The sequence below is a fragment of the Triticum aestivum genome, chromosome 2B, assembly GCF_018294505.1.
Source record: "Triticum aestivum cultivar Chinese Spring chromosome 2B, IWGSC CS RefSeq v2.1, whole genome shotgun sequence".
Lineage (NCBI taxonomy): Eukaryota > Viridiplantae > Streptophyta > Magnoliopsida > Poales > Poaceae > Triticum > Triticum aestivum.
The window spans coordinates 370,762,104-370,771,671 of NC_057798.1; the positions used below are offsets into that span (position 1 = coordinate 370,762,104).

General features: G+C 45.1%; 1 non-coding gene across 1 annotated transcript; it reads left to right on the top strand.

Annotated features, from left to right (window-relative positions):
- Positions 1-9,238: 9,238 nt before the first annotated feature.
- On the top strand, positions 9,239-9,325 carry TRNAS-UGA (transfer RNA serine (anticodon UGA)). Its single transcript has one exon. It is a non-coding gene; the product is annotated as a tRNA-Ser (tRNA).
- Positions 9,326-9,568: the final 243 nt, after the last annotated feature.

Below are 9,568 nucleotides of genomic sequence, written 5' to 3' on the forward strand. Positions count from 1 at the left end.
GGATGAGCGCTTTGTTGCTAAAGCGGATATGTTTTCTTGCTGGGGAAGGCTAGTTTGATCGAGGATTGGAGAGGAGGGAGAGGTGGAATAAAAAGCTCGGGATGGATTTTGGAGTCTTTGTGCGAGTTGTATGCGGTGAGAGTCGCACACACGGTAAGGAGGGGGGTTCACGTCTATACGTGTAGGTGTGGTGGTTGGGCCTACCCACCCTATTTGTTCCATGATCTATGGGTCTATTGGAGCTACCCACTTCGATCAATTAGCCAAGATTTTGACCGGATACGAAATCGCTGGTGCTCAATCTAGTGGTATTTTTATGGGGATTCTTTTTATCGCTGTAGGATTCCTATTCAAGATTACTGCAGTTCCTTTTCGGGCGGCTGTAGGACGGACGACCCCCTATAGGTAGTAGGGTAGGGTGGGTGGTACCGCTCAGATAGCGGCCAATCCTCCTAACTGTGCGCGGTCCGGGCTTAGAGTGCATGAAACTCATCACTACCTCGTAAGGGCGTTGAGACCATAGCATGTTACACAAAAGCGTCGCTTTCTCAGGAGTGTTGTCACACAGCTGCCCGACTAGAAGAGCTACTCGCTCGGTAGTGTTGTCACACAAGATAAGCACGCCGCCCGTCTGCTGGCCGGGCGAATCGAAGTTATCTTCCGGTCAACTGTCCACCCAGATAAGTGCAAAAAACACAGTGGAATCACGCAACGCACGCTGCTGGTGTGCTTCCTGCCCATGAGGAAAGAAGAGCGACAAGGTTCAGATTTGACTGTTTGCAGCATGGGAGCCGATTACCCAAAAAACCCTGGGAAAAAAGAAAAGATATATCGGTAACGAAAACCATAGGAGGCTGTATTGGCGAGATCTAAGGGTTCACAGCAGCCCAAAAGAAAAACCGCCTGGAAGTCCGAGGACCTTTAGTACCGTACCGAACCAGCAGCCTTCGCGCCAAGCGACGACCGCCCTTGTCCCTTTCCTTTTTCCATTCAGCCTACTTCTTAGCTTTGTTCAGTTAGTCTAAGGCAAAGCTTAAGTGGTTTGCCTACCTTACCCACTTGATGAAAGGGAACGAACTTCGTTTCCTTGGCGGCTTTATGGATGGATTCAGTCAGAAAAAACTCATTCCTTTTGAAAAAAGTGACGCTTTGCGTCTTCGCTTCCGAGGGTTAGGGTATAGGCCGTTTCGAGCAAGCTTTCGCTTTTTCTCCCGGCTTTCTACAACTTTCGCTTTAGCTTCCAAAGGCGACCCAATGACCTTTCCGGAATTGGAAGTATTCGTCGCCCTACCCTAAGAAAGAAGTCACTATAAAACAGCTTGCCCTCCAAAAGTACCAAAGGTGCGCGGAGCCCGGTGAAAATGAATATGTTTGCTACTGAAAGAAGCCTGCCTATTGACTAATATTCGTCTTTAGAATGAAAGTAGCTATGAAGCCCAATCTATACTGTTGATTCAAAAGGGGGCATAGTCATATGGGTGGGGTCTTTGTGGGGAGCTGCCTTGGATATGAGGAATTTCTCCAATCTAAAAAAAAGAACAAAGAAAAAGTCTGTGATGAAGATCTTTCTTTTCTATCAATAGATAGGAATGAGTGTTCGTTACCAAAGCATTTCCTCGCCCGAGGCCTGCTCAAAGCTAACTTGAATCTGAACAACTTGCTGCTTCTCCGAAACGTCCCTAAACCCGCTCAAAGCCAAGTCGTCGTGAGTAAGCGTATGGTCCATCACACAAACGTCCCTAAACCTCAGTAAGCCTTTCTAGATGATGCATTTCCCTTCTTATCTATCGATGTATTCATATGAGGCCACAGGCAGATATATATCTACGAGTGGTTTATATAAAGGAGGGTCCTGATAAGAATGCTGTTCGGAAAAGGCGAAACAAGTTGTGTTGACTGAGGCTCAGAATACGTTCTTGCACCACTCCTTTCAAACACACATACCCTTTCTTCTCACAAATGTGAAATTCCGGAACTCTGTGTGTAATTGTTGCAACAACGATAGGGACTCTGCCGAGGGCTCCCCAGTAGGTTCTAGTCTCTCTTTATACTACGACTGGAGCAAGGCGTAATGGGCTGTGTTGTATGTTGATCAAGGAGGTGCTGCATTGGCTGTAGCTGCAAGAGGTCTTGAGACAGAAATAATGCCATTATTGCTTCTTTCATTTAAAAGCTTGAGTCGGTTCTATCTAGCTAAGTTATTCAATAAAGTAGGTCGAAGTGTGTGATGCTTGTGAGTTTGGCAACTACTATATACGATATTTATAACAATACTTGATACTTGATTTATGACTTCCTCTACCTAGACCCACACCTACTTTGAATTTCACTTAACGGAGCGGCGGATCCAATAAAAAGGGACTACATTCCAATCCTACTTACCAGAATAAATAGTTGCATGGCATTCAAACCCCACCTTCATGGTTGTATTCTAATTAGCTAGAAATGTATGACCTAAGCTTCTCAATAGGCATTCACTCAACAGAGCACTTAATGAGTTTTCTAATGGCTTGAAAGACTACTATGTTTCTTTTAAGCTTAGTTGCAAAAGAAAAGCAAAGGGGAATGCGGGTCCATTTCGTAACGCTTACGGTGATAAAGAAAAGTAACTCCCATCCGCGTGAGAGGCATCGCTACCGGGTCGGGCCTCGATTCCTTTCCTTGTCTCCATTCTGATTGATTTGCTTCTTCACGCAAGCACTTGGTTCGCCCCTTACTATAACCATCACACTCAATCTTTTACACCGATGTTTCGTACTCTCTCGACCAGGTCATCATAAGAAAATACTGCCAAATCTTTCCGAAATGAGAGAAGGAGCGAAGGCGCGCTACAACTAACTGCTGAAAAACGCAAGATTAGCGCTAAGAAGCAACCCTAGTTTAAGTACTAGCGTCCCACCCCAACGTTCTTGTACTTCAAAATAATCTCCCCCGCTTGCTGCTCGCCTCAGCCAGACGTGGCTTATGTAGTGGTCGGCATTCCTACGTGCTCCGACTGATCCCCACTGGAGATTATATGAGGGGTCTTGGAAACTGTCGTGACGCTTTGGTGAGAAGGTCACCGGGGTGACTATGGAAGGATTCCGTGATAGTCTCTGACTCCCTCCAACTCAATCAATATCAAGAACATGTCGTGAGCATGGGGTTTGGTTAGGCTTGGTTGAGTTTGTAAGAAAAGATAGTAGGTTGAGGGGCTTCATTGATTAGTAAACCTACGGTGCTGGTAAGGTGAGGACCGTGGTCGTCCGTCTCCGCTTTGCCGGCCGATAAGATCACTGAGATTGACCAACCAGCTGGGTAGGTTTGGCTATTCCTTTCTATTGAAAAGGAGTCAGCTGTCTGTGCGAGTCACCTTCCTTAGGCTCCGGGTCACCTTCTTCTAAGCTCCGCTGGATGACACAGCATTCTCGTTCTATAGGCCGGCCGTACTTGTGATGGTTCCCCAGGATCCAATAAATCCACTTAGGTCTACGTTGCCGCGATATTGTTCTATGGAAGCGGGTGGGCTGCTTTTTAGAAGTTCGGCCCGATTTTTCATTAAAAAAATCAAAAAGGGGGGGAGGGATTGACCTTTCTAACGCATATTCTGTCGTACCGGCATGGCCCCACTGATTTGTTTTTGATCGGAGCATCAAGCAGCGCAACCCGGTTCTACTTGAATAAGCCCCGCGCTCGTCCAAGGAGGGAGTTTGCTTTACCCAACTCCCCTTTTTGATAACAAGGCAAAAACCTCCGACCCGACATTCATGAGTTTCTAATGAAGAATGAAGAGTGCCCTGCCCCTCTTTTCGCCCCCTAAATCTTGGATTTGGAAGTTGGTAAAGACCCACCCCTTGTTTAAGTCAGAATGAGTCCCCGAGACAGAGGCTTTGGTATAAACATAAATCCCATAATAGAGGGATCGATCATCACATTCTGCTTTGTTAAGAAAGAAGGATAACCTAGATAGATAAAGGTGGAATGGACTACATGCAATCCCATCCATGGAAATATTTTATTTACTGTAGAAATATGTATGATGTGCTGCTAGGAAATCCGCCATCGCTTGCCCTCTAATGGCCTTCTGCGACGCATACACAATGTCGAACTCAGTAAGGATGATGGCCCCATCTTGCCAATCTTCGTGTAAGCATTGGTCTTGTCATGAGATATTTAAGTGGGTGAACTTTGGAGATGAGGGTGACCCGATGTGCTATGATGTAGTGCCGTAGCTTCTTGACAGCGAACACCAGTGCAAGGCAATGTTTTTCGATAGGAGAGTATGCATGTTCAACTCCTACGAGCACACGACTAAGGTAATAGAGGGCATTCTCTTTCCCGTTTTCATTTTCTTGTTCCAATAGAGCCCCAAGAGATTCATCCAAGGCCGTGGTGCAAAGGCCTTTGGTGGTCTTATTGGCGCATACCACGGTGGGGTCTTCGACTGGGGTGAAGTCGTAACAAGGTAGCCGTAGGGGAACCTGTGGCTGGATTGAATCCTTCACGATGGAAATGCCCTCGCCTACTTGACTAAACTAAGGACCTCAACGGTATAAACATGTAGATTTTCTACTTTTCCATTTTCTTCTTGTTTATCAATCACCGATCAAGACAAACCGGGCACTACGGTGAGACGTGAAAACACCCGATCCCATTCCGACCTCGATATATATGTGGAATCGTCTTGCGCCATATGTACTGAAATTGTTTGGGAGACATGGTTAAAGACCGGAGAAAGAGCAAGAAAACTAAAGAAAGCGTTAGCGCATTGGACTCGAAATCCAAATTGTGCTAGCTGACAAAGAAAAAACAGAAAGTATAGACTAGCTATTGATCATGTTTTATTTGAATTATTGTGAATGTATTACGAGGATTAAGAAAAGTTTTGTACGGATTTGATGAAGTTTATTCTTCTTCAAACATGAAGTAGGGATTTAAAGGGTAAAATGCCATTTACCCTTAGCAATGAAGAAATCTATTGAACAATCTGTTTCATTGCAATACCTCGCTCTAACAACTCCTATTCCCACGGCATTACCACAAGGATTTCCTGTTTCCCCGATCCACCAGCTACGTTCGCACACTTCCAAATAGTAAATGCTCCCGCGGTTGGAGTTGAGACTTTCTTATCCCTCTTGTTACAATAGATCGAGCATATGATTCTTTTCTTGATTGAAATCATTCACTTTTCCTTGAAATCGTCACAAAGTAATTGGAAGAAGAAGTGCTTGAGAAGCTCATGGATATATTCTATGGTGGCTTCTCCAATAGTTCGAGCCATAGCTTCATTTCATTGTTTCTATAATTTTCTTCACTTTATCATTGCCCTCAAGTACAAGTAATTTCTGATAAACTTTCTTTCCCATGGTTCGGGTGGGCACGGATATGGATGGCAGGACAGGAGTGAAGATCCCTCAGCTAAGGGCTAGACCGGACGTTTCACTGTCTGATGACGAGTGGCACACAAATCAACCTGAGAAGTACCTATTTATATCAAATTATATTAAGTTTAGATATTTCTCTATTCAAATATATATCTAGATGACCATTATAAATACTTTTACCCGCGATATAATTTCCTGGGTATGCCTTCCGAGGTATGCCGGGCAATAAGGGCAAGGAAGGCCGCGGGAAGAGTTTCAGGACTAGGCTAGAGGACTCCTGTCCATAAGGATAGGAAGGCAGGAGCAAAAAGATTGAACTAGCCCACGCATCTGCTCCCCTCTCAATCCACCAATAACTCCCATCTCCCAGCATCTCATTCCCCCACCCCATCGTCAAGAGCAGCCAGCCCTTCTCAATAGAATCCATGTGCCATTGCCTGAATGTCAATCTGCCCCTCCTGTCTGAAAAGAAGCATATCCAAATAAAGGTACCAAGGTAACCCTTAGAGTCAAAGCATTTTTCGCTATTAAGGACTTACTGAAAAAGGCTAAAAAAACAGGAATCAGTTGGAGGAAACTAAGGACCAGGTTCACATTACCAGTGAGCGCGGATAAGAATGTTTCCTGGAATTCCACATCCCATATTGACTCTACCATCCCTAACGTTGGCCACTAAGTCCAATCTGACCTATCTCAAATAAGATCTTTTAGGATCAATTGGTTAGGCATCCCTCTTTTTTGTTTGCATAAGGCCACTAGCCATATAGTGTTTGCTATCCTTCATCTTTTGATTAGCGAGATGATCTTAAAAACTACAGGCCTGAAATTTGCCTTTCTTAAGACCCTGTTGAACATATTTTCAAAATGTTCCATCATTGGGTATAAGTAGAATCTTCATAGCCCAAAAAAAACACAGTCAAAGTCAAACGTTTGTCAGTGGCACAGGGTTGTGTTTGAAGAAATGGAGTTTTGTTGTTCGTCACATGAAACTCTGCACTTAGGGATCAGCCTCACAAATATGCTCTTCAAACTTTGAAACCGTCTTCTTTGTGGACTCGGCTGTAGGCTATATATCCATGGCTTGTTGAGATCCCCTTCCTCCTTCCTTTCTCACTGGAAAAAGCAGTAGTTGTCAATCGACGACCAGTTATCAATCAATCTGATGAAGGTAACAATATCCTCCTTGAAATTCATATAATCATTCCCTGGAAAATCAACTAGATTCTCCCTCCTCTTATGGCTCAAAGGCTCAACCTGGCTAGTAAGTCGGCATAGGAGAGGAGCACTCATTCATCTTGTGGTGGGCTGGCTTACTACTCCCCGATATTAGCTCTCAGCAGTTAAGCAATTCCGAAATCAGTTTGTTGCCCTGCAAAGTCTTTGACCTTGGGTATATGAGTAGGAGACTTAGGACAGTAGCGTCGATAGGCAGTAGGGCAAGCTGCCAGATTGACAGACAGTTATTAGGACAGTGGGTAAGCTACTTAGGCTAGGGAATAGGTATACATAGGTCAGATACGCGGGCAAGTCTCAATAACCAAAGTAGGAGTTGATGAGTGACTTTCTTCTTCTCTATTCCTTCTTACTGGACTAGACGGATTCCTTTCTGTAAACTGAGTTAATGGAGTCAAGAAAGAAGCTAGTACAGTAGGCATTCTTATTCCATAAAATAAGTCACTGGTAGGCAAGACTTTCTCTCGAGAGTCAGAGCTCCGAGACGACTTTCGCAGATGTTCAATCTTGCGAGGTGTATGAGCCAGATTTTTAGTACTCTCCCGACCTGTTAGAGGCCACCCTAATAAGTGGAGATTGCCGGGAAAACGTTGCTCAACAAGACAGTAACGAACTCGAAAAAGGAGACCCTGGCATAACAAGTGGTGATCTCTGTACTAGAATAGAAGCCCTGCTAATTGTGAAGAACCCACAGCCGGGAGCGTTAGCAATTGGATTTTACCACACTCCGTTATACCCTCCCTTGGGGGATGGCTTGGTGCTAATGTAGGACTTTCGGAGACCTTCCGCTTGCTGTTTTGGTCCAGCCTGAGTGACCGGGGTCATAATTGAACCCACAACAAACCTCAGATGATGTCACTTCTCCACCCTCTAGGCAATTCAAAACTGGTCCCATTAGCTCGAATTTACTAATGTTAGAAAGGAAGACAAAGGTGCCAAAACAAAGCATTTGTTTCAAGCGCTGTCGTGTCCTTGAGCTTCGAAGTCTCCAAAATCTTGATCGAGAAGAGTAAGCATTGCCTGGTGAGGAAGAGCGGAAGCATAGGTTTTTGGATCCTAGCGAAGGAGTTTCAAGCACAAATTACGCTTCTAAAGAGCACTATTTGGCTTGGCCCCTTCCTGCCAAAGATTTGAGATAACTAAAGTGACTCGCAGTAAAAACTGGTGGATCCAACGCCAAAGAGGAAATGTGTAGATAGTAGGTGAGCGCCTAGCCCCTTAGTCTTTCGGATTGGAAGATTCATTGGTTTCATCCAAAGGCTTCTGTCTCGTCTTCCTCAAATTGTTGATCGAGGATCAAAGACATTGCGAAAGCAGACGCCTACCGAATGGGAGTTCTTGTACCTGCTAGAACGACATCTGCTCGAACTTTTGTTTCTTAGAAAAGAAAATATGAACTCACTATGTGCAACAGAAATGTACCCACCGGTTGAGAAACCACCATAGTTGGATGATTGCTCGCGCTAGTAAGACAGCTTTGACTCTTCTTGATTGTGATCTGGTGATCGGTCACACCCTCTTTAGAGGTTCTAGGCCCTGCCTATTGAGTCATCTACCACAGAAACAGAGTCTCGTGATGATCCTGGTACAAAAGGTTCGTCAGGCCCGCATTCAAAGACTTCTTCCTCAGACTCATATCCATAAAGATATTCTCTCGCTTTCTAGCTGTACCCTTCTTCACACCCACCACGGAGGTTAGAGATTTCCCATTATCAACATTGTCCAGGCAGGACTCTATTTTTAGAATGCTCGGAGCCAACCAAACAGTTTGCTATGTCCCTCGATAAAATCAATACTTCATTGGAAATTCAGGACCAACTTAGGAAGGCACGGACTCATACTTTGTAAGGTCAAAGTCCACACATAAGAAACTAACTAGTGCCTAGGAATACCCCCTTCTTCATTCATCCATTTTGGTAAGAATGGATCCAGGGAACCTGGCTCGGGAACAACCCTGAAAAAACACAGTAAGAGAGTCCAATCTCTGAAATATAGCATTTGATCTCCTAAGTAGTAGTAGTAGAAGGCTTAGTATCTGACTTGATCCAATAGAGTCAGAACACACAGTAGATCCAGATTCCACACCTTGTTGTGGACTGGGGAGAGAGCAGCTCTTCGAAGCTGGGCGTTCTGTGTGATTATGGAGGAACTGTAGTATTCGCCCCAAAATGCAAGCCGGGATAGATACTTAAAGAAAGGGGGAGCGGTGGGCCTTCAAAAAGGAGCAAGGGAGTGATGGGCAACCTCTTTCTATATGTTGCTCGTGAGCCGCCTAGTACCAGTCTCGCAACAGTACTAGCGTTAAAGGATCGATCCTTCACTTGCGGATCGTTCGCGAGTCGAACTCGCTCTCTTGCCACGCCTTTGACTCACGAACTCGAGTCGGACTCATTCACTGCTGACTTTTTTAAGGATCGTTCGTTCTTCACTCTCTTGCTATTACCCGCAGGGAGCGCTGCAACCGACGGTGCATATTATCATATAGAAAGAAGCGAAGCGTAGCGATTCGTACTACCAGAAAAGTGTCGCTAACCGCTAGGCAATAGAGTCAGCTTATGGGGTGGGGCGCAAGCAAGCGTAGCGAATCACATAGAGTTGCCCCTACCTGCCAGCACGCAGATAGATAGGGCAGGCGAGCGCAGGGATGAATGTCTGAGCGGTTGAAAGAGTCGGTCTTGAAAACCGAAGTATTGATAGGAATACCGAGGGTTCGAATCCCTCTCCATCCGCGAGGTCATAAGTTCTCTCTTGCCTTATCTGTAGATAAGAACGAATCTCCTTGTTTCGACTGATATGATGGATGGAATGGGTAGAAGGTTGAGGTCATTGCGTGTTGATTTAGTTAGGACTTTATCTCCCTTTCATTATCTTCTGCCCCGGGTGGATGACCTGTGGGAGCTATGTCAAAGATCTCGGTGTCGTCGTGAGTGGTTGATAAACAATGATTGCAGTTTGATTTAGGGAGTCCCAAC